The following is a 22,480-nucleotide window of genomic DNA, read 5'->3' as shown; positions in this document are numbered from 1 at the left end:
TCAGGTGGGACCGGTAAGTTAACATGGACTTTCGGAATATTCAACTCAGGGAACATTTCATGAACCAAAGGTTTAAGTTGAGGAAGTTCAAGACAATTGTTGGTGGCATGCCCAACAACTTGACACAAAGTGAAAATGGGTGTCAGCTTTGGGGCCTTAGGGGCTGGAGGAGGTTGGGGAGCCTTGTCCTTGATTTCTTTCCTTTTAGCTTTGCCCCCTGGTCAGATGCCTTTGCAATAGAAGTTGGTTCTTGTTGAGGTTGTAATGGAACTGAAGCAGTGGTAAGGGTCATGCGGACCAGTTGAACCAGGGTCAAAGTGTGATATGGTCTCCTTTGATGACGCAGAATGTTTGCAGGGGGATCAACATACCATACTGGGATCCCCAGAGTCATGTTAGGAAGGACCAGCAAAGCCATGATAGGTACAGAAAAAATTCCTGAAGGGGGGAATAAGAAAGGTATCTAGCTAGCATGATAATGTCCCGGAGGAATAGCTCCTGGATGGTTGAGACCTAGAGGAACTGCTCCTGGTGGGAACATAGGAGAGGCACCCACAAATGGAGTAGGTCTTGGAGGAGTGGGTCCAGAGGGTTCAGCTGGAAGAGCAACAATAGGGTTCTAAGGAGGTTGTTGTTGGTCAGATGTACCAAATTTCTTAAGGGCAGACTGTGACGCTTGTAACATGCAAACACTCATGGAAGTAGGTTCTGAAATGGGAGGGGGAGGACTAGGGAAAGCACCCAACAATGATGAATCATTATAGACTCTGGGTGAGACACTGGTGCAAGGATTTGAAGACTATTTGTCAGGCATTGATGAGATAATGGACTCACGGGAGGTCACGGATGTCGGCTCATAGTAAGTCAACTGATCGATGGTAACGATCTTCCCTTCATGGGGGAAGCACATCTTGCAGAACACTGTAGACATGACAGACGACATGGCATATGTGTAACTATGACCTAAGAGAATATTGTAATCCAAAGGGGCATCAATGACTTCGATATCGACACAGACAGTCTTGCTTGCAAGGGTCACTGGACAGTTGTGGTACATGGCAAGGGGTTGGGAAGGGTGTCCATCCTAAGCACACAAAGTGATGGTGGAGGGGGACAAATCGAGTGACTGAAGTTGTTTCCAAGTAGCAGTGGACATCACACAAGTAGACGCACCTTCGTTAATAATACATCTAGAGATGATGGCATTAAGCAACCGATGAAGGAAATGGGGGAAGCATTGATGTATCAACTGGGAAGACAATCAAACGAACGTCAGAATGATCCACTGCACCCAAGGCAATTAGTAGAGCTTTCCTTTGGGAAGGGCACAAATGGAGGACTTCCAGTGCTGACATGGCGCCAGGTGGTTGCGCCAAGTCGTCTACTATATTGTATGTATGGGCAGTGTTGGTAGGCTAATTTGCTCCATTTTTTAACCTTTTTTCCCTTTAAAACCATAACCTTATACCTCTGTTTTAACCTTGCAAACTTGCTTATTCCTACACTAGTCCAAGAATCGTATCCCTTCCTGCACTAGCTTTATGTTTCATGTTTAAGGGTTACAAATGTGCTTAATTAATCATTTTCGTAGATTTTATGCCTTTAAATCTTTGCAACTAATAATTCTATTCCTAGAAGTATTTGATGGACAATGAATTAATCATCTTGTTAGCATGGTCAATTGCAGGTAGGATTCCTGCACCACTAGTGAATCTTCAACTACTATAATAGCTCACCACTCCATGTGGACGCCATGTTTTGGAACGATTAACTCGTGTTAGGATCAGAGCATGGAGGAAAATCAAGGATATGGTGGAGATTAGGTCATCAACTGACTACCTAGAATAGTGTTTTCTTATAGCCAAAAGGCTTAACATGAGCTGTTGTTGTTATTTTGTTATAGCCGAAAGGCTCAAATTGGAACGTTCGTTGTAATTTGTTTATGGCTGTAGGCCTGAATGAATGTATAAAAAGTAGGACTCAGATAGAAAATGGTAGCAAGTGATAGATATAGCAAGGACACTATGATTTTGTTCTTTTGTAATTTTTCTTATATCACCCTTGTTTTTGGTTGGATTCGAATTCATGATGTATATTTGCTAATCATTAATAGAAAGGAACTACGACATGTTTTCTCAATCTTTCACTGTAACTTTGTGTTGATGCATTGATTAAAGAGATAAGTCTTTACGTTTCCTAAATAGGGAAACGAGCTGGTTGGCTAGGGCCCAACCAACCCAACTTGTTCTCCCTTTTGTTCTTCTCTTTTTCGATTAAGGTGTGTTAATTATTTTTAATGCAAAGTGTGAAGTAAGAAAATGTTTCTTTTATCTTTCTACAAGGTTTAAATTTGATTTCATTACAGTGTGATGAATCCGTGGTGTGCAAGTTCATTTGAAGTTTAATATTATGATTTCCTTCTTTGAAGTTTAATCTCGTTTTCTACTTAGTTCATGCAAGCACACATTCCTGCACTAGTGCATTTGTAATTTTGCATATTGATTATTTTGGTTCATTATAGTAATGGTATTTTGCTTTTATTTGATAAGTCTTAATGCGATCCTGAAGAGTGTGATTTTTATTAAGTATTAATGTGATTATGAAAAGCATGATTTCCATTCTGAAGTTCTTTTGATATTTTAAATTAAATAAACTTTTGAAAGAAAACGTTGTTGCGACACACACTAGTCTGTGCTTGAATTTCATGCTATTTAGGAAAGATATGATTCATGCGTAATAATTCTTAAAAGAAATCTTGCTCGGTCTAAAAGGTTATGCATGAAGATCAGTAGTGTGGATAGCTATTACAGGATTGAAACCCGCTATCACATTTAAATGATCTCTTAGATTACATGCAGAAGTTCCTTAATTAAAAGTATGGTTTGACTTTGGAATTAATTCTTGTTTTAGAAATTAAAATATCAGTTAAAGCATCTTTCAGTTTGAGGAATTTATGTTAAAAGTTTTGTTCACCTTTGCAAGTTATTTTTCTTAGTTAACACATTCTTTATTTTCTCTAGAGAAGGATTGGAAAGCTTGGTGCAAGAACCTCTGTCCCAGTACAAGAATCAATCTCCTGATGCAGAAACAGAGTGCTCTAGCCTTGAGGCTTTGAGTTCCTACATAAAGACATAAATCTTCAGTACAAGTGTAAGATATACTCCCAGCACTTAAACTTTGTTCTAGTACTAGTGCAAGCACATTGTAGAAGTATAAGAATAATAACTTAGTACAGGGAGGAAGATCTAAAAGGAGCCAGATATCTTCAAGGGTCCAATTATTAATCTAGAACACAACTATACTGAAGATAAACATAGATTTACATTTTCAAAGATTTTTGCAAGAGGTTTTGAGAATTCCTTTCATTTGTTTTCCTGCAAAAGTACTTTCTTTCATATTCCAACACTAGAATATCTTTGGTGTAAATTGTTGGGTGATATTTTCTTTTTTTATTCTAAAAGATTGCAATTAAGGAAGTAGGAATAGAGTTTGAAAAAGTTCATATCATTTTTAGAATTTCTTGTGCTTCGTCTCTAAGTTTACAAAATCCCCAGGTTGACAATTAAGTGTTGAAGGAGTCTACTTGACAGCAATTCCTGCACCCAATAGGTAGCTCTGTTAGAAGCTGCATTACGATGTAATGGCCCTTTTGGGATCTTGGTAATGGCCTCAACTTTAAGTTGAGTTTTCTGTAAAGGAACATTTGTTGTCATAAGAGGCTCAACGGATACTTTATTTTTGGACTCAGTAGCTAACGAAGTGGAGGGTTTGTCATATTGATGTGACCGAGTTTGTAGGTTGATATTATAGGGGTTAACCTCATCAGAGTTCATCATAAAGATCTAGCAGTCATCGGGACCAGAAGGTTGGGGGAGATGGGCTACTTGACCTGGCTGAGGTTGAGCAGCAACAAATCCTTGTTGAGGGAAAGGATTTGTGAGCACGGTTGGTTGAGATGGCGCAAGATTCTGATGGGATTGTTGACCTCTAGAAGCTGCTTGAGCTTCCCACATTTGGTGCATCTGGAGTAAAAGGGGACACTCATGTGTATAATGGCCATGTACACCACAACATGCATAAGGATTGTTTGAACGAATAGCCTTTTTCTTCTCGGGTTGGTTTCCCTTTTTCTGGTTCTTAGTGTTAGGCTGGTTCCCCTAGGGTTCACTAGGTTGGTTACCCTTGTTACCCTTCCCCTTATTATTTTTCTTCGAATTTTAGGGATTCGTAGCACTCTGATCTAAAAACACTTGACCCTGAGGGGGCGATGGCTACTAGGGCTGAGGATGCATGGGGGGCTGTGGTGCGAATTCTTGAGGAGCTGGAGTGCTAGGTTGTGCATAAGGAGGAGCGACAGTTTGGTAGACGGGTTGGGGCTCTGGAAACATGTTGCTGGAAGGAGGGGCATAAGTGTTGGAGGAACTGGTGCCCTCCTGTGGGTATCCATAACTTTGTTGAGTGTATGGTGAAGAGTGTGAAAGGGATCCTATGATACTGTCAATGGCGTGAGATGCCCCCAGTGCATTTGCACTTCCAGGATGAGGGAGGTCTAGAATGACAGTATAGACATAACTTGATTGTGCATAAATCAAATCATATCTCTGAGGAAAATGGGATGCTGCATCTTTCCCAATGGGGGATAAAAGGCTCCTAAGAAACCAATATAGATAGACATGGTATTCAAAAGGTGGGGCATGACATGCGCTCCTCCTTTGTTGCCACTGTTGAACAAGGTCGGAAAGGCGAGTGGCGGAGGATTACAGAAAGTGGTCAATAACTCTATACTAGTGTCGTACCAGAAAGGTAACTGGAAATATGAAAGGAATGATTTAGCAAGCGTCATGAAAATGGAATGAGATACAGAGGGCTAGTCAACATACCATTTTGCAGCATCTCCAGTGAGCATGTGTTGGAAGAGCTGAAGATATATGGATTCGTCAGTTATGGAGTTGGACGAATGCCACAAGTGGAAGGATCAGACATGGTTGGTAGGATCCTCTCCAGCATTATCCTCAAACTTCGGCATGTCTGAAGGAAGCTTATTCGGCATAGAGAGCCAACCAGTATCATGATGTATGGGGTCATTTATGAACTAGTTAAAATCCGGTAGACTTAACCCAGCCATAAAGGGGAACATGGGGGTTGCTGGAACATTTCCTAAGATTGTTCCACTTGATGTGACTACCGGGATAGAACCAGAGCTAACACCAGGTTGGGTTCCTGCACTAGCTGTGGGTCTAGACATGGTGACAATATGCGGTGAAGGAAGCTCAGAATCAAATGAGGAATCATAAGAACTAGGAGAAGAGTCGGTGTGGAGACTCAAAGGGCTATGAACTCGAACTTGATGGGGAGGAGTAATATGCCCAAGCGGAAACTAGGGGTGAAGGCCTAATAGTCTTCGTGACAAACGCCTTGGTAGTGCAATGGTCATAGGACACATGTGACATGGAAATGGTGAAGGGATATCAACAATATATCTTTGTCTCAATGCAGGGAGATAAATTTACTATGTTAAGTCTTGGCTTGGCAGTGTAAACCAAGTTCCCTCCACTTAAAGTGTGCTTGTGTGTGCAAGTGTATTAATTGATTAAGCCCAGATCATGTTTGTAAAAGGAGAAAAAATCTTGCTGAAAATAAATTGAAATAAATAACATAAAATGACTAGCAAAACAATTAACTAAACCCCACCCAAACTGGGTTTGCAAACATTGTACTACTTTGTGGCTAAACCGATGGAAAATACACTGAAATGATCAAGATTTTGGAATGTCGGTGTGACAGGAATCATCTGACACTAAGCTATTGCAAAGTGGTGCAACAATAGCAAAAAATCAGAGGGGAAGATTGCTACAAAAAGATAGGGAGATGGGTGAAACACCTAGGGAAACCAATGGGACACTAAGGTAAATGACCAAACAAGTTTAAATGTGAAACTATGGATGATAACAACTTATCTTAATAGATCTAAAACAGAAAGGTACAGATCTAGAAAATGTGGCTAAAAGCACTACAGAAACTCAAACTACTCACTCAACTAAACTCCTCCTAAAAAGGTGGAAGTGTACTAGAAGTCCTAGGGGAGGCTAAATTCAACTTTGATGAGTAAATTAGAGTGGATCAAGGCCTAAGTGGGATGAGACAGAGGTTAGAAAACCTAGCAGACAGCTCTCTGCAAAACCTAGAAACAGATCTGAGAAAAAACCCTAAAACCCAGAAATCGCAGGTACTGACCTGTTTCTCTGTAGGGATCACACTTTTTAGGTTGAAAGGTGCATTCTAGAGCCTAGATCGCACTTTTTGGCTAAACACTATGATTTCTATTCTATGGATCTCGGTCGGCAAACCTCAGAAAAAAAGTGTCTCCTTTGTCGTGACTGGTTCCTATGACTTGCAGAAACGACCAGAAAGCTTGTGGAAGTCAAAAATTTATTAGATCTAGGGTTAAAAAACTAGGAAACATTAAGAGAATTGAAAAAATAAGAAACCCTAAGCTAAAAACGAAAGTTCCCCTAGGTTTCTAGATCTGAAGTATAAAACCCAACAGAGTTGCCAATTTTTTATTGGAAACAATAAGAAAATCCCTAGTGGAGTCGCCAATTTTGTTGTAGTGTTTTCTTCTCAAATATGTATGAAAAGAACCCACTTAATATTGTGGGTGACAAACAATCTCAACAATATAAATGGCTGCTAAACATTGTAGATATGTAGCAACTGATAGAAACAAAACTTGCCAAAGTTCGGATCTATGCCATAATCATAGTTAAACAGTAAAAAGAAAGAGTAATAACTCAAATCATCCAATGAAAACCAGATATGTAAAGAATAATTTTATTATAACATTTATGAAGATAATAGATAAGTGTTACCAGTCCCCCTATATGGAATGGGTTCTTGGCTATCCTCAAACGTCTTCAGCTTGTGTAGAGTCTCTCTCCTCTATAATGTGAAAACCAAACAAAAATATGGTGTGCGACAATGAAAATAATCAGAGTTACAATAGTGAGTGCAACAATGAAAATAATCAAAAGTGAATAATGAATGGAAAACCCTTCTATTTATAACAAAATATTGAGTTATCCTCGAATAATGAGCAATAATAAAATATTATTGAACCCATTCTTGGAATAACCACTTGGAATATTTTATTATATTTGGTTAGGAGGGAAAAAGGTATTTAAAATTTTATTTAGAAATAATAAATAAATAAATAATTTATTTATCATCTCAAGTAATTAGCTAAGGAATACTAAACAAATATGGACAAAAGTCACATAATCATATATGGACAAAAGAGTCTTTAGGAAAAGTCCAAAAGTCATATAGAAGTCCAAAGGTCACATTGGAAGTCTAAGAGTCATAAGGGAAGATCAAGAGTCATGAGGATATGAAAGGTCATTCCTCTTGTTATAAATACACCCTCTTAACTCAAGAAAATGGATTTTTCAGGGTTAGCCTTGGATTCTCTAGCTTAACATAGGAGAAAAAATCATTCTTTGGAGAAGCAAGAAGTGACTTAATTTTCAAGTATTGGAGCTAGTGGCTTGTCATTGTAACTGTGTCCTTGGATATTTCACTTAGTAATCAAAACCTTGATGATCCAACACATTTTCATGCATGTATCATGAATGTAACAAGACTATTCTTTATATGTTTGTGGTATGTGTTTTGTTCACATGTACTAAGGAAATTGAACTATTTTGATGGATTTGGTACTTATTTTGTTGAATGTGTGTTGTATTTGCTTTGATGATCATTGCTTCTATGTGACCTACTTCACTAGATAACTAATGAATATTTTCATGCCCTCATGTGTCTCTGTTATGTTAGTATTATTACTTCCTTCCAAAATATCCCCTCATGAAAAATTATCCTTTTACACAATGCAATTAGTGTTTAACAGTGTCAAATTTCTTGTTGATTTCAAAGATTATGTGCATACTTTCTTATGTTATTCATTGCAACTAAGGCAAACCTTTAAGTTATGGTTCCTAACTTGATACTCCAGATGGGGCTCCTACTCCAAATAGTGTAAGGTCTAATTGGAACTTCACATCAGGGAGACCCTCTTAGTTTATGGATTTCTAGCACCATCAACAGAATGGAACTCTGTATAGGCTATTTGGAAGAATTGCTAGTTTTTTGTGCAATAGGTCTATTGTTCTTAAGAGTGGATGAGAAGAAGTAAACAATATTTTAGCTTTAGGAGAAAAGACTATGTTGTGGCATCAAAGATTAGGAGATATCAGAGAGAAGGGCCTTTGAGTATTCTATGGTATTCGTATGGTACAAGGTATGTCTAAATTCTCTCTAGATTTTTATTTTTGTGAACATTGTTTATATGGGAAGCATAATTAGGTGAGATTCTCCTATAGCACTAAAAGGGTAGAAGGATGACTACAGGAATTACAAAATGATGTGCTTGTACCAGTGTCGGTTCTATCATTTGGTAAACATATTTACTATGTCTCATTTATATATGAATTCTCAAGGAATACATTGATATATTTCCTCGGGGATAAATTTCAAGTGTTTGGCATATTTAAATAACTTAAGTATCTAGTGGATAATCAAACAAATAAGAAAATAAAGGTGTGGAGGAAAAATAATGGTGGAGAGTTTTTGGGAAGGAATTTGAAGAGTTCTGTAAAAGGTGTGTTATATCATGATAGAATTATAGTAACTCGATACACATCTCAAAAGAATGGAGTTGTAGAAAGGATGAATAAGATGTTGATGGAAATGGAAAGGAGTAAGCTCAATGGTGTTGGGATAGGACATAAGTTATAGGTACAGGCACTAGATACTACATGCTACCTGGTAAATATATTACCTTCATCAGTGTTCGATGATAAGACTCCACATGAGGTTTGGACTGGTAAGAAACCATCTCTCAGAATGCTTAGGGTATTTGGCTATGATGGATTTGTACATGTTCCAAAATAAAATATAACCAATTTGGACAACAAATATGAATGATTCATCTTCATTGGTTATAAATATGGTTTAAAAGGTTACAATATTTGGAACCCAAAAACAAGAAAGGTTGTGTACATTTGAGAAATAGTATTTAGAGAAGTGAAAGATGTTATTAAACACAAACTTATACCAAGGGAGAAAGAGATAGAGAAGATAGAGCTTGAACTAAAATATGATGATTCAAACTCTATATAGGAACATGAATAAGAATAAGAAGAACCACACACTCTAGTGTTGAGGAGATCAATTTGGGAAAGAAGCGAAGAATGTATACTCCATCTAATTTTCATTCAATTTTTTCTTTGTTTAAAAATAATGATGATTAGAATTTTTAGGGAGGCAATGGATTCATAGGATGGAAAACTCTAGAAAAATTCCATGTTTTAAGAAATGGCATCTGTAGACAAGAATGAGGCTTGGGGTCTAATGGAGTTACTAGCTTGAAGAAAACCCATTGGCATAAAATTATTGTTTAAGAAGAAGTTGAATGTAGAAGTCAATATGGAGAAATACAAATCTTGATTAGTAATAAAAGGTTATTCATAGATGTGGGGAATTTATTGTCACTACTTTTGATTTTGAGGTAGAATAGATGGATGTGAATACAACACTCCAATGTGGGGATCTAGAAGAAGAGATATACATGAAGCAACCAAAATACTTTGTAGTGAAGGGTAAGGAAGAGTTGATATGTAGGCTAAAACATTCCTTGTATGGGTTGAAGCAATCACCAAGGATGTTGTATCAAATATTTGATCCATATATACAAGGACTTTGCTTTAGAAGGCGTAAACAGAATCCTTGCGGGTATTTTAAAGTAGTTGGTGATCATCTTATTTATTTGGTATTGTATGTATATTATATGTTGTTGATTGGAAATTATAGGAAAATAATTTAGGAAGTGAAAACTCAGTTGTCCTCTAAATTTGAGATGAAGGATCTCGGTGCTGCAAATTTTATCTTAGGTATGAAATTAAAAGAGATAGGGCAAAGAGGAAACTATGGTAAAATCTAATAAAGTATGTCATGACAATATTGTAGAGTTTTAATATGAAAAATAGTAAATTGGTGAATCTCCCTATTCCTGTAGGCATAATAGATCAATGCCCCAAGATAGAGGTAGAGGAAGAGGATATGTCTCATGTTCCATATTTTAGTCGAAGTGGAAGTTCTATGTATGAAATACTCTATAGCAAACCATGCATTTCACATGCAGTGGGAATATTGAGTAGGTATATGTCAAAACTAGGAAGGGAGCATTGGAAAAAGATGAAGAGAGTTCTTGGTTATTTTCCTGACACTACTAGATATGGATTGTGCTACCAAGGAAGACTAGGATTGGAAATATTTTTAGACATTCATGGATTTGTTGATAGAGGTTTGGTTGGAGATTTGGATCATACAAGATCTACAAGTGGGTATGTGTTTAACCTGTTTGGAGGAGCTATTAGTTGGTTGAGCAAAAGGAAATCTATAACAACAATTTCAACCATAGGAACTAAATACATGACATCCATTCATGCAAACAAGGAAGAAATTTCGTTATAGATATTTTGTGTAGGTATGGGGTTGGTACAACAAGTTATAAGCATATATTATGACATCAAAAGATAAATTTTTTGGTGAAGAACCCTTGTTATAATTCAAAGACAAAGCACACTAATGTTCAATATCACCTTGTGAGGGATATGATTGAAGACAAGAAGTTTTTTTTGGTAAAGGTGGACTATTTGAATAATATTGTCGATACATTAACAAAATATATGAGAAATAAAAAGTTATCTTGGTGTATGGAAACAATCCGCATCATTACCTTGAATTGTTGACTATTTACTCCTATGGAACCCATGTATGCAATGAAAGAAACAAGTGGGAGAATGTTGGGTATTTGTTATATTATTTGAATGAATTGTATTCACCATAAACAAAGGGGAGTTATAATTGTTGAAATATGTAACTAGGTTCAGTCCTCATAAATGTATTTGAGTCAAAATAAAATGTACTTATCAAAAGAATGAAGAAATTATTATTATTATTATTATTATTATTATTATTATTATGACTTATTAAAGCATGGTTTTCATTCTTGGGTCATCTTGTTTTAGGTAAAATTCCCCATTTAGGAATTCTAGGATTTATTTTGTGCCATTAGATCCATTGTCCATTAAAACAGACCCTTCTTGGGCTTTCGAATCATGCAAAAATAATTATTTTGAGTCAAAAATGAATTTAGTCTCCTCCACACCAAGTCGACCTCAAGAAGATCAACTCAGCCTCAAGAAGGGTAATTATAACTCACTTAAAGGCTATATAAACAAAGAATTTCGAATTCATTTGGAACAATTCACTCTCTCTCTCTCATAGTTTGATATCCAGAAGCTGGAAGCTAGGAAGTGTGAAGTTGGAAAAGAGCTAGGAGGAGGCTCGAAAGGAGTGTGAGTTTTTGGATGAAGAGAGAAGACACCAAGATCGAAAGTTTGGGCAAACTCTCTCTCAGTTCTGAGGAGTATCTAAGTATATCGAATTTTTCTATCTAGTCGAAGTTGTTGTTGCTTCTACTGGGTTGAAGCTACTACTAGAACTTGACGTTTCTAGATGGAAGTTGATTTTGAAGGGTTATCATCTGCAAGAAGAATTGAGGGCTCATTTTTCATGCAGGATGTCTTTTTCTAATTCAAGAGTCTTGGATTATCTCAAGAAGCTATTGAAGGAATAATTGTTGACTGGGTTTTCCCCTAAATAGGGGTTTTTCCTTGGTTGTCTGTCTACATCTATTGTCCTTGTGCTATTGTTTGGCAATTTATTGATGAACTAAAAGATAAAAGAAGAACATAAAGATAAAATAATCACAAGTAATTATCCATATAAGAAAATATTTTTCCTTTTCTATTTTCTAACATGGTGTCAGAGCTAAGGTGACCGAGGGAAAATGAAGTTTTGAGTATATACTAAAAGGAGTCTAAAGGATTGATCAAGGGATCATATAAGGAGCTCTTAAAAGAAAAGAAGCTCACTAGCTTCAAGGACAATTTCAATCACAATAAAGAGTGAGAAAAAATTGGAAGGAGTATCAATCTATAGGTCTTGGAAGAAGAGAATTGATATAGGGTGTGATGCAAAAAAAGTGAAGTATAGAGAGTCAAAAATATTGGCTATGACTCCAATGGTAGAAAGAATAAAGGAAAATATTGTACCATACATTTCTAATACAGACCATGCTCAAGATATGTATGAAGCATTATAAAAATTGTTCACTATCAAGAACATCGGTCAAGTGGCAAGTTTGAAGAATGAATTAAGGACTACAAAAATGACAAAGGATGACACTGTGGCTTCCTTATTTGTAAGTATATCTAGAATTAGGGATGAAATTCAAGCCATAGATGAAATTGTATCAGAAAAGGAGATAGAATCACTACATTATTAGGATTGCCACCTATTTGGAGTTATTTTGCTTTAGGTATCAACAGTTGGAAAGAAGATCCTACCTTTAAGAAATTATGGAATGCTTTCACCCAAGAAAAAAGAGAATGTCATTAGTATCCAACAATGAATAATAAAAGGTTTCAAATGCATACTCCGCTTCTCACAGGAAGGGAAACTCCAAGAAGTCAAGAAGGCCAAGAAGAAAGGTTGATATTTCCAAGATAAAAAGCTACCAATGTCACAAAATGGGTCACTATAGAAGTGATTTTCCTAAAAATCCGAAGAAAAAAAAGAAAGAGAGACAAAGCCAATGTTGTTGAAGAAGGATCTCAAAAGAATAATAAGCCCGAAGAATTGGATATAAGGGACGTACACTACTAAGTCATTTGATCTAAGCTTTAGTTATTTCATTTTTTATTTTTAGTATTTGTAGGTTTAACATATTATTGGAAACACATATTTTTTGTTCTTAAGGTTATAGGTATCTCTCAAGCTTGGAGGGAGCCATTACCAACCTCCAAAGATAAGTATATTATTATTTTTTTCATTTTTAGTTTTCCTTATCTAGTTTTTCTTGCATTAAATAATAATCACATTTCTATTCATATTTTCCGTGTTTAGGAAAACTTATTGAATACTCGAGGAAGAAAGCCTCACAAGACAAACCATTAGAATTACAAGGTTTGTTAAGAAACAAGAGGTATGTTTTGAACTACAAGTTTTTTTCTCACTTAATATTAATTCTTGATAAACCATTACTAATATCATTGTGTCTAGATTTCTTGAATATTAAATATTATTGATTAGGTGATTCATTATTAGATAAATCTACCCTCCTCATATCTTGGATTACTCTTGTGGAACCCTAGAAAGGTTCTTTGTGAAAACCCTAACTTAAGGGTATTTTGATGATTATGTGTGAAACCCTAACCTTCTTAGGCTTCTTGATGCAGTCTAAAGAAAATGTCTAATGCTTTGATGATGTTATGTTTGGGGTTTTGGTCTCGCTATGGAAACGCTTACTTTTTAGGGTTGAATGGTAATGTTTGAAATCTTGAACCTTTGAAGTATTGGTAATTTAAGGTTTTCTATGTTTTGAATTGAAGTCCTAGATCATTAGGGTTTGGTAGGGTGTATAAGAAAGACCCTTATAATGTCTTAGAAATCAAATTCTTGGCATGTGTGTGTTTCTCTGATCAAACGCTAGTCTGACATAGTTTGTCTAACTTTTATTTATATTTGTATCTATGGGTTTCACTAACACATGTTATGATATGCTTATGCATGATGATGGAATCCTAGATGTTTGAGTTGATCTAATTTTTAATGGTCATGAGTCCTAGGGTTTGGAACTAATCCCTAGTTGAAGTTTGATTCTCTAGGATGATAGTATTTGTGAATTTTAGGTTTTTGTAATTAAACATTAGTAGGAGTTAAAATATCTTATATATGATGACAATGTGATAATCTGGGATTTATGAAAAGGTGATAAAATCTGAAATTGTATTGGGGTTGTTGAAAATTAGTAAAATATAGGGTTTACAACAATCCCTAGTGGAAGTTAGTCATGTTCTTAATTGAGTTGTGATTGGTTTTGATTGTTAAATCTCATGTATGAAATCTAGGGTTTGTAATAGTTTGTAGTAGGGCATGACATACCTCTAGAAGAAACATTGAAACCTTAGATGTAATGAATGTTGTTATGAAATGCTCATAGTCTTGATGATATAGGCTAGGGTTTTTGACAAAAACCCTAGTAAGAAGTTGGAAAGTATGGGTCTCTTGTTTGTAACTAAGTTTGGGTATTTTATGTATAAAGTTGAATGCTTCCATTATTATATGATTTTGATATGGTTAGCTTGATGCTTCTATAGATTTGGGTGTACTTTCTATATAAGTTTTGTAGGTACATAATCTTCAAGATGGTGAAGATGTTCGTAAGAAAAGATTATTTGATGAGCATGATGAAGAAAGTTATAATGATCATAATAACGCTGATAAGAAGGATGTAAGCGATGAAATATTCTCCAATGTCATAGAAAAGAATAGAAATCTCCCTAAGTTAAGAGGGAGCTTGGATGAAAGGAATCTCCCTAGTTGAGAGGGAGGTCATATCATAGTCATGATGGAAACCTTGAAGAAATTGGAGAATATATTTTGAGGGGCTACTAAGATAAGAAAAGCAGGATCTGATTAAAGAATATGTTATTGCATGTGAAGTAGGAAAGGAAAATGTATGATTGTGGAATCTTCTGTCTAGATTCATTTGAAAGTGCTACGATGATAAATTAAGAAGAAACATCTAGTTGTATGGAAGACCTCGAAAGTTTGTGTTTGCTTATGTACATTTGAAAGTTTGTTATTGATTGGGGTTGTATTTTTACAATTTAATCTCTCTGATGTTTGATAGCATAAAGGTTACACGAGATAGATTTGTTACTAATTGGTCTGATTGGGGAGGATTTGTTACCGATTGGAATACTCGGGGGTGCTGAGGCATTCTGTTTAAGACACATTGCCTGGGAGGACATCTGGAAGGCACTTTGTGTTGATGTCTAGTTCCCAAAGTAGGGAGGCTGGTGTTGGTCATGGAGCTATGACCTCAGATACGCACCTAGATCCCTAGGTTGATGGGTAGAAAGTAAGCTTGACGATAGCTAGAGAGGCTAAAATGTATAGTCCATCTTAGTCCCACCTGGATAGATTTCCCTCGTCAGGAATTTAGTCCATGGAATTGTGATTCCTAAACTATTGAGAGACCTTGGACATATTGCTCTGGTCAGGAATCTATTCCATGGCATTGTGGTGCCTAAATTATTCACGGTTCATTTTTTATTAGATCTTGCATGTACTTGTATTCATGAATACATCCCTAGTTAAGAGGGAGTGTTCAAATATGTAACTAGGTCCTGCCTTCATAAATGTATTTAAGTCACAATGAAATGTACTTATCAAAAGATTGAAGAAAATATTTTTTTTATTATGACTTATTAAAGCATTGGTTTTATGCTTGGGTCATATTGTTTTAGGTAAAAGACCCAATTGAGGACTTCTAGGATTTATTCTGAGTCATTAGAGTCACTTTCCATTAAAAGAGACCCTTCTTGGGCTTTCGAATCATGTAAAAAGAATTTTTTTTAGTCAAAAATGAATTTAGTCTCCTCCACACCAAGTCAGCCTCAACAAGATCAAGTCGTCCTAGAGAAGGGTAACTCAACCTCACTGGAAGGCTATATATACAAGGAATTTCTAATTTATTTGGAGAAATTCAATCTCTCTCTCTCTCATAGTTCAATATCCAGAAGTTGGAATCTCGGAAGTGCGAAGTTGGAAAAGAGATGGAAGGAGGATGGAAAGGAGTGCATTTTTTGGAGGAAGATAGAAGACACCAAGATAAAAAAATTGGTCCATCTCTCTCTCATTTTTGAGGAGAAGAAGCAAGTCAGGAGTGATGACAGTAGTATTCAATTTTGGATAGAAAGAAATAATTTCCTTTCTAGTAAAGAAAATTAGCTTTGTCTTTTGCAACATTATCTTGTGCTACTCGACCTACGAGTGCAATAGTGTGGTTGTATATTGGCATCTTACATTTCTATGAGACAAAGGAAAAAATAAGGTTTCTTATTTTTAACGTCCTCCCCATAGGGACCATTGTTCTCACTGTGACATGTTTATTGGATTGTTGGATGTATGGTTCATAGATCTTTGTACCTCTGAATTTTTTTCTAAAATTCAATTTATTTTATTTTCTGGATTTCCAGCATTTATATTAACACACAACTTTTAATTTCCAGATCGCATTTGAGTATAAATACTTCATTTCTAGACCTAGAATTATATTTTTTTTTTCACTTATTTTGCGTTCTTGAATTTACCTTCTTGATTTATGTTATAAATTTTTGCAATTTTGCATTGTATTTAATTTAGAAATTGTAAATTCCAAATTGCATTTAAGCACCCAAACTTTCATTTCCAAATCATAAACTTTATCCAGCTTCACTTTTTGCAAACCTGAAAACTAATGATAATGACATCAATTAAAATTAGATTCTTTGTATAGTTGAAGTTGTTGTTGTTCCTACTACTGGAAGTTGATGCTGCTAGGTCGAAGTTGATTTTGAAGGGTTATCATCTACAAGGAGAATTGAGGGTTGACTTTTTGTGGAGGAAGTCTTTTTCTAAGTAAAGAGTCTTGGATTATCTCAAAAATTAATTGAAGGAAGAATTGTTGACTACATTTTCCCCTAGATAAGGGTTTTTCCTTGGTTGTATGACTACATATGTTGTCTTTGTGCTATTGTTTTTGGTAATTTCTTGATGAACTAAAAGATAAAACAAGAACATTAATATAAAATAATCATAAGTACTTATCTATATAATAAAATATTTTTGTCTTTCTGATTTTCTAACACAAATGAGGGCTATTAAACACCCCATGGTTGAGGGGTATGTAAGGCATGAGAGTCCCCTTGCATGGGATTCAAGGCAATGCCCTGAAAGATTTTTTTGGGGATTTATTGCATTTTTTGTGGTTTTTGGTCCATGGTTTTACTAAAATTGATTTTGTAACACATGATGGTTATGCTGATGTTTTTTTTTTTTAAGTTTCGGTTATGGAACCATGATGGAACTTCATTTATGCCACGAGATATATAATGTATTTTAATAATGTATAGTAAATATAATAAAAAAAATCTTATTAGTTTTCCCAATTTTGGGTTTCTAGGATAAATTTGTGTGTTTTCCATTGTATCTTTTCTTATTATTATTAAGAATGTATTGGAAAAAAATAATTGTATTGGGTTAAAACTTACAAGAATTCCTAGACTGTGGATATTTGTGGTTCCCCTTGAGTCTTTGAACTCTTGGTTCAGAATCTCATTATAAAGTTGACACGCATAAGTTGATATTATCTCACCCCCACCAAACGAAGGTAACCTTAGTGGCCAATATCATACAAAAATTACCCTATAAGTGATGATTATGAGAAGAAAAGGAAACTAGAATAGATGCTTGTGGGTAAGTGATATTTCATCACCTAATGGTTGTAATGGTGATTGTCTCTAATTACTTCGCTCAACCTTTTTGGGCCTAATCATTCGACATATAGGTATATTGGCATAAAAATCATATAGGAAAACACATTTCACCATTACAAATAATTACCTCTTTTTTGTTTATTTGATTCATGTCCTTATCCCTTTAGCTTCCTTGATTCAACCTAGTTTATTGTGTAGACTTCAAACAAACATTGTGGCTCTTATAAATTGATATTAATGAAGATTGATATGCCTTCACCCTTAGTTTCCTATCGTAAAATCAGTTACACCTGCTTAACAAGTCATGGTCCCTCCCCCAAGCCCACCTTCAGGCTCTATCTCATCTGATTCCTCTAGCAGTTTTTCCTCCTCTAGTTCCATCCAACCCAAACCTACTAGCATGATAGGTGTTAACCTTGATAACAATTTCAATCACATTTTTGGTGCCAATAGTGGAGGAAATTCCAATATTAACATGGGTCCTAATCTTGGAACAAATGTAGTAACCCCTATTGGAATGTGTGTTACTGAACCATTTCTTCCATTCATGGATAGATTGAATCTACCTAATTTTAACCAAATTATTAAAAAACCTCTTCTCCACAATCTGTGTTGGCTTGTTGGGGCCTAACCCAGGTTCAAGGTGATTTAGGAAAACAAATCTCGGTACTACTGGCCCTTTTGGAAATAGTCCGCAAAGTCCAGGCTGAGGTCTCACCCGAAATAGTATGGGAGGGTGCTAGAACCAGGTTTCCACACCCTGGGGATGTTTGATGGTTTCAAGTGGTCCACGGTTCAACCTTACATTCACGTCGCTATGCGCGCTTACCCGTACCTCGCAGCCTGGGATGCTGCCTTCGCACAACCCTACTCGGGGGCTGAACAGTGTTATTACCCAAATCCTTACTAGTAACCTAATATTAGTTGATTAACTTAGCTTATCTATATGCTTTCAGTTATACTTAACAATATTCATCATTCATACAAATGCAAAAAATAAATAAATAGTATAATTGCAAATGATATCAAACAGGTAATAACACAAGAACAGATACATGGAATTCAGACAAAAATTCTCTTTATTATTCTTCTTCCTTAGTTAGAGACTCGACTCCACCCTACGCACTCAGTTGCAGGGGTCCATGCACTCAGCTGCGGACTCTACTAGGCATCTGTACACTTAACTACAGAGCCTCTTCCTACTACTATGACCCAAGATACTTAGACTCTTACTCTATGCTCTATATCTTATTCTATTCATCAGATTCCATTTCTTTCATTAGTTTCTTTACAACTTAGAGCCTTGATCTATTTAACAATCCCACAGTCTGTGGACCATGGGTAGGCTGACACTACATTCAAAACCTAAGGCGGACAACCCCATGACTCTACAATACAATTGGCACTTCGCGCCCATAGTTCGCGGAGTATTTACAACAATAACAACTCAAAACTTGGGCCTTGAGTCCCAAAGCATGCTGTGGGGGCCTTCCATGCCCAATAGGCCCCCAACACAAACATCATGACTAACCCTCAACTCACTCTATTGGCACGGCAACCTTGGCACAGAGTCCCTCCAGCTGGTCCCGAACGATCTTGATGTCTATAGCGCACTGAGTTGATACTTGCTAAACCTGCTACATTCTTTCTTCTGAGACCTTTGTTTCTAGTGTGCTGCCCTGCATATGTGCATGCATCCCCTGAATATGAGCGAGCTTTCCTTCCATATCTATTGTGATTGTGAAGGCTTCGTCAATCCATGGTTGGATGCACACTTTGAGAACTGCTTCCTTACGGTGCGACGCATCCACCTGCTCCTTTAACGCCTTGGCTTGTTGCATCCTTGCAAGACGCTGAGTGAGGACTGTTGTCTGTGCAGTTCGTCTAATGCTATCATACTACTGCTAGAGTTCACGTGCCTCTGTCTCCAGCCTCTAGATGTTGGGATCCTCCTGCAAAGTCATGAGGACCTCCAGTTCCTGTTCCAACATATTCGTACAATTGTGCATTGCTCCTCCAATATCTTCCAACCCTTCTGCAATAGCGTTGGCGCGTTGTTCTTTGATTTTCGGGGGAGTGGAAGGCTGTGCCTTTAACCACAGCTTGACGATATGGAGATTCAACTCCAGCTGCACCCTTGTCATCTCTTCCCTTGCATCGTAGGCTCCACTTGCCAAATAGTGGATCCACACTTCTATCGGTAGATCTCCGCGATGGCTGACTCTGAGATGCGTTGGCAAGCGTCATCTATCGTATTCGCCTGCTATTGATTCTACGACACCAACTCATCTCATTGTAAGCTGAGTTGTTCTATGTTAATTTTCTACTCACTGAGAACTTGGATCGCGTGGCTCTTCCTGGCCCATAGCTCTGCCGTCATCCCATCCTATAACTGATATAGTGTTTCCCGGGGAAGCGCAACCAAGTTAAGGCCAATATATTTCATCATGTTAAGTGACATATGATCCATCGCATTTGACGACACTAGAGCTCCCTCTCACAACATTATTGTGTTTTCCATCCTTGCATGCAACATTTGTTCTGCTACTGAAGTGCTTGCTGCGATGTGGGTAGACAGGGTACCTTCTGGAGGGGGCCGCACCTGTAACTCTTGTAACTGCACCGTGAGGGCCCCCAACACAGTCTGGTGCTCCGTCATAAACTCTTGAAGCACTTCACTAGTGACATTGTGAACTATCTCACCGATGTCATGGAGATCACCTTCGATTAAGGTGATCGTGTCAATGGAGATCTCTCTGCAATGAGCAGTTGTTTGAGTTGTGTGAACACGATCCCTGGGTCCATGCTCCCTTTCTCTATTTCTATGTCCTCTGCCTCCTGCCCTGAGGACATTGCTTGGCCCTCCTCTACCTGTACTATTGTTGCCTCTGTTGTCTGCGCTGCTGCTGCTACTTTTGCAGCCTTCTTTTGCTCCACGATGTTCTGTGCTACTTCGCGCACTACCCTTACCTCAATCGTGACATTTTCATTCTGCCTTCTCTCGGCCAGTTGGGTGATGCACAACTTCGCATCATTCTTATTTTTCTGTGCTACGACTTTCTCCAGTTCTGCCAAATCTTGGGTGCGCCACTCAGGAGGCCATGTCTCTAATACAATGAAGATTGCATCGTCAGTGGCTACAAATAGTAGCTTTCTCCACTGCTTCACCAGATCCATCCATGCCCTGATATAGATGTTGTGCATGTTGGCTTTGAAGTCTGTAAAACTCTACAAACTATTGTGCACTGTAGGTGACAGGTGTGGCCTCCTATTGATCCACATCTGGATGCTCGCCTCCATGAGCACCTAGAAAATTTTTGTGTCGAGAATCCTTTTTGTGTCCTTGGTGGCCCAGAGTGAAGCACACTTCGCAGTCTCTAGTAAATCTCTATCAATATTGGGGAACTGACTATCCTCCAGTAGTTCTCCCGCTACTAGCAATATGGACAAGAGCAACCACGCGTAGTGGAAGGTCTTACCCTGCTCCTGGGCTTCACGACAGTTTATCAAAAATTCCTCACTGAGGAATTCAACCCAGTTGAACTAGACCCCCTCCGTGCACTTCTCGGCTAGTGCGACCACTGGCGCCAGTACCTCATCGGTGTGGCACTTCCTCATCACTTTGTCGGCAAGGAGTTGTGTTGCTACACTCACCCCCTTGTCCTTGATGCTAGAGATGGCATAGCCCCTCTTCTTTTTCTCCAGCTTATATTTCACTTTCATGGCTTCTGCAAGAGCCAAATCGCTACTTTTTCCGGCTATAGTCGTGGGGTCCTTTCCCTTACAGGGAAACGAAGAAATACAGTGGATGAGGTCTGTCATGATGGGAATAGGCTCCTCCAACCATAGATACCCTTCATGCACCAGGCAGAGTAGCTTCCTGATGAAGAAATTGGTGATGGGCAGGCGGTGGAAATGTGGAATCCATAACAAGTGCAGAAACCCAACCTATTTCACACCACGCAACCATTTTCCGAGCTCTAGCATTATCACCACCCCTTGGTGTTATGATTCATTAAATTCCTGATCTCTAGGTGCAGGAACTTATTAGTGTCTTTGAGGTTCCAATCTTCGAATTTCATGGTTGGTACATGGCCTAGGTGCGTGCCCTCAAATATAATGCCATCGGTGAGGAGCGGGGTCTGGAGTGAACTCTTCATTGCATCTAGATCCTTCAGTACTTTGGTCTTCCCTTTCTGTGGAGGTGCATATGCGGGCAGTTTTGCTGCAGAGCACAATGGTTGGATATCCTCCTCTATGTCTTGTTCTTCTTCTATGGTGGTGATCAGGGCCCATAAGTCTTATTCTTCCTCGTCTATTTCAATTGTGACTTCCTTCCCCTTTTCTTCCATTGATAATTTGTTGTCTCGTGGATTCCTCAGGGACATGCGTACTGGACCCATTGCCTATTTATCCTTTTCGGTTGTGGCATCCGCGGTGATTTGGGGATTTCTGTGACCACCCTAGCGCCCTCAGGAACATCCTGCACCATAGGGGTCTTCACGGCCTCATTGGCGGTTCCATCTTCAATTCCCAACCCATACTTAGTGGTCGTCATCATCTCTACACTGTATTTGGTCTCTCGCGAACTTAAGGGCTCCATTATCGTTCAGCTCTCAACACTCTATGCTCTACTCAAACACTCAATTCTCAAATGACCAAGTGTTGTTTGTTAGCTAGCCCTGTGAGTTTTATAGCACCTTTTGAATTCAAATTCGACCGTTCTCCCTAATTTTGGGCCATTAATCCTTTCTTGGCAACATTTTTTCCCAAATATTTCCCATAACTTGTGTCTTAAATGCCCGTTGCCTACTCCATTGGGCCGCAAATCGAACATCCCATCATGAATAGTGACACCAACGGTCACTTCCCAGCCAACCCCTGCGGCAGCGCAGCCCTCCATGCACGGTCATGAACCCTATGATGTGCTAATTCTGCACACATCTCCCATATCATGCAGCTCCCAGGCATAATATTTTACAGTCCTGTACTCCCTTTCAACTACCTGGAGTGCTAAGACTTTTCTTCCTATGGCT

This window comes from Pinus tabuliformis, chromosome J (assembly GCF_031772625.1).
Source record: "Pinus tabuliformis cultivar Carrire ecotype Pingquan chromosome J, CPIR1, whole genome shotgun sequence".
Classification (NCBI taxonomy): domain Eukaryota; kingdom Viridiplantae; phylum Streptophyta; class Pinopsida; order Pinales; family Pinaceae; genus Pinus; species Pinus tabuliformis.
This window is presented reverse-complemented; position numbering follows the sequence as displayed.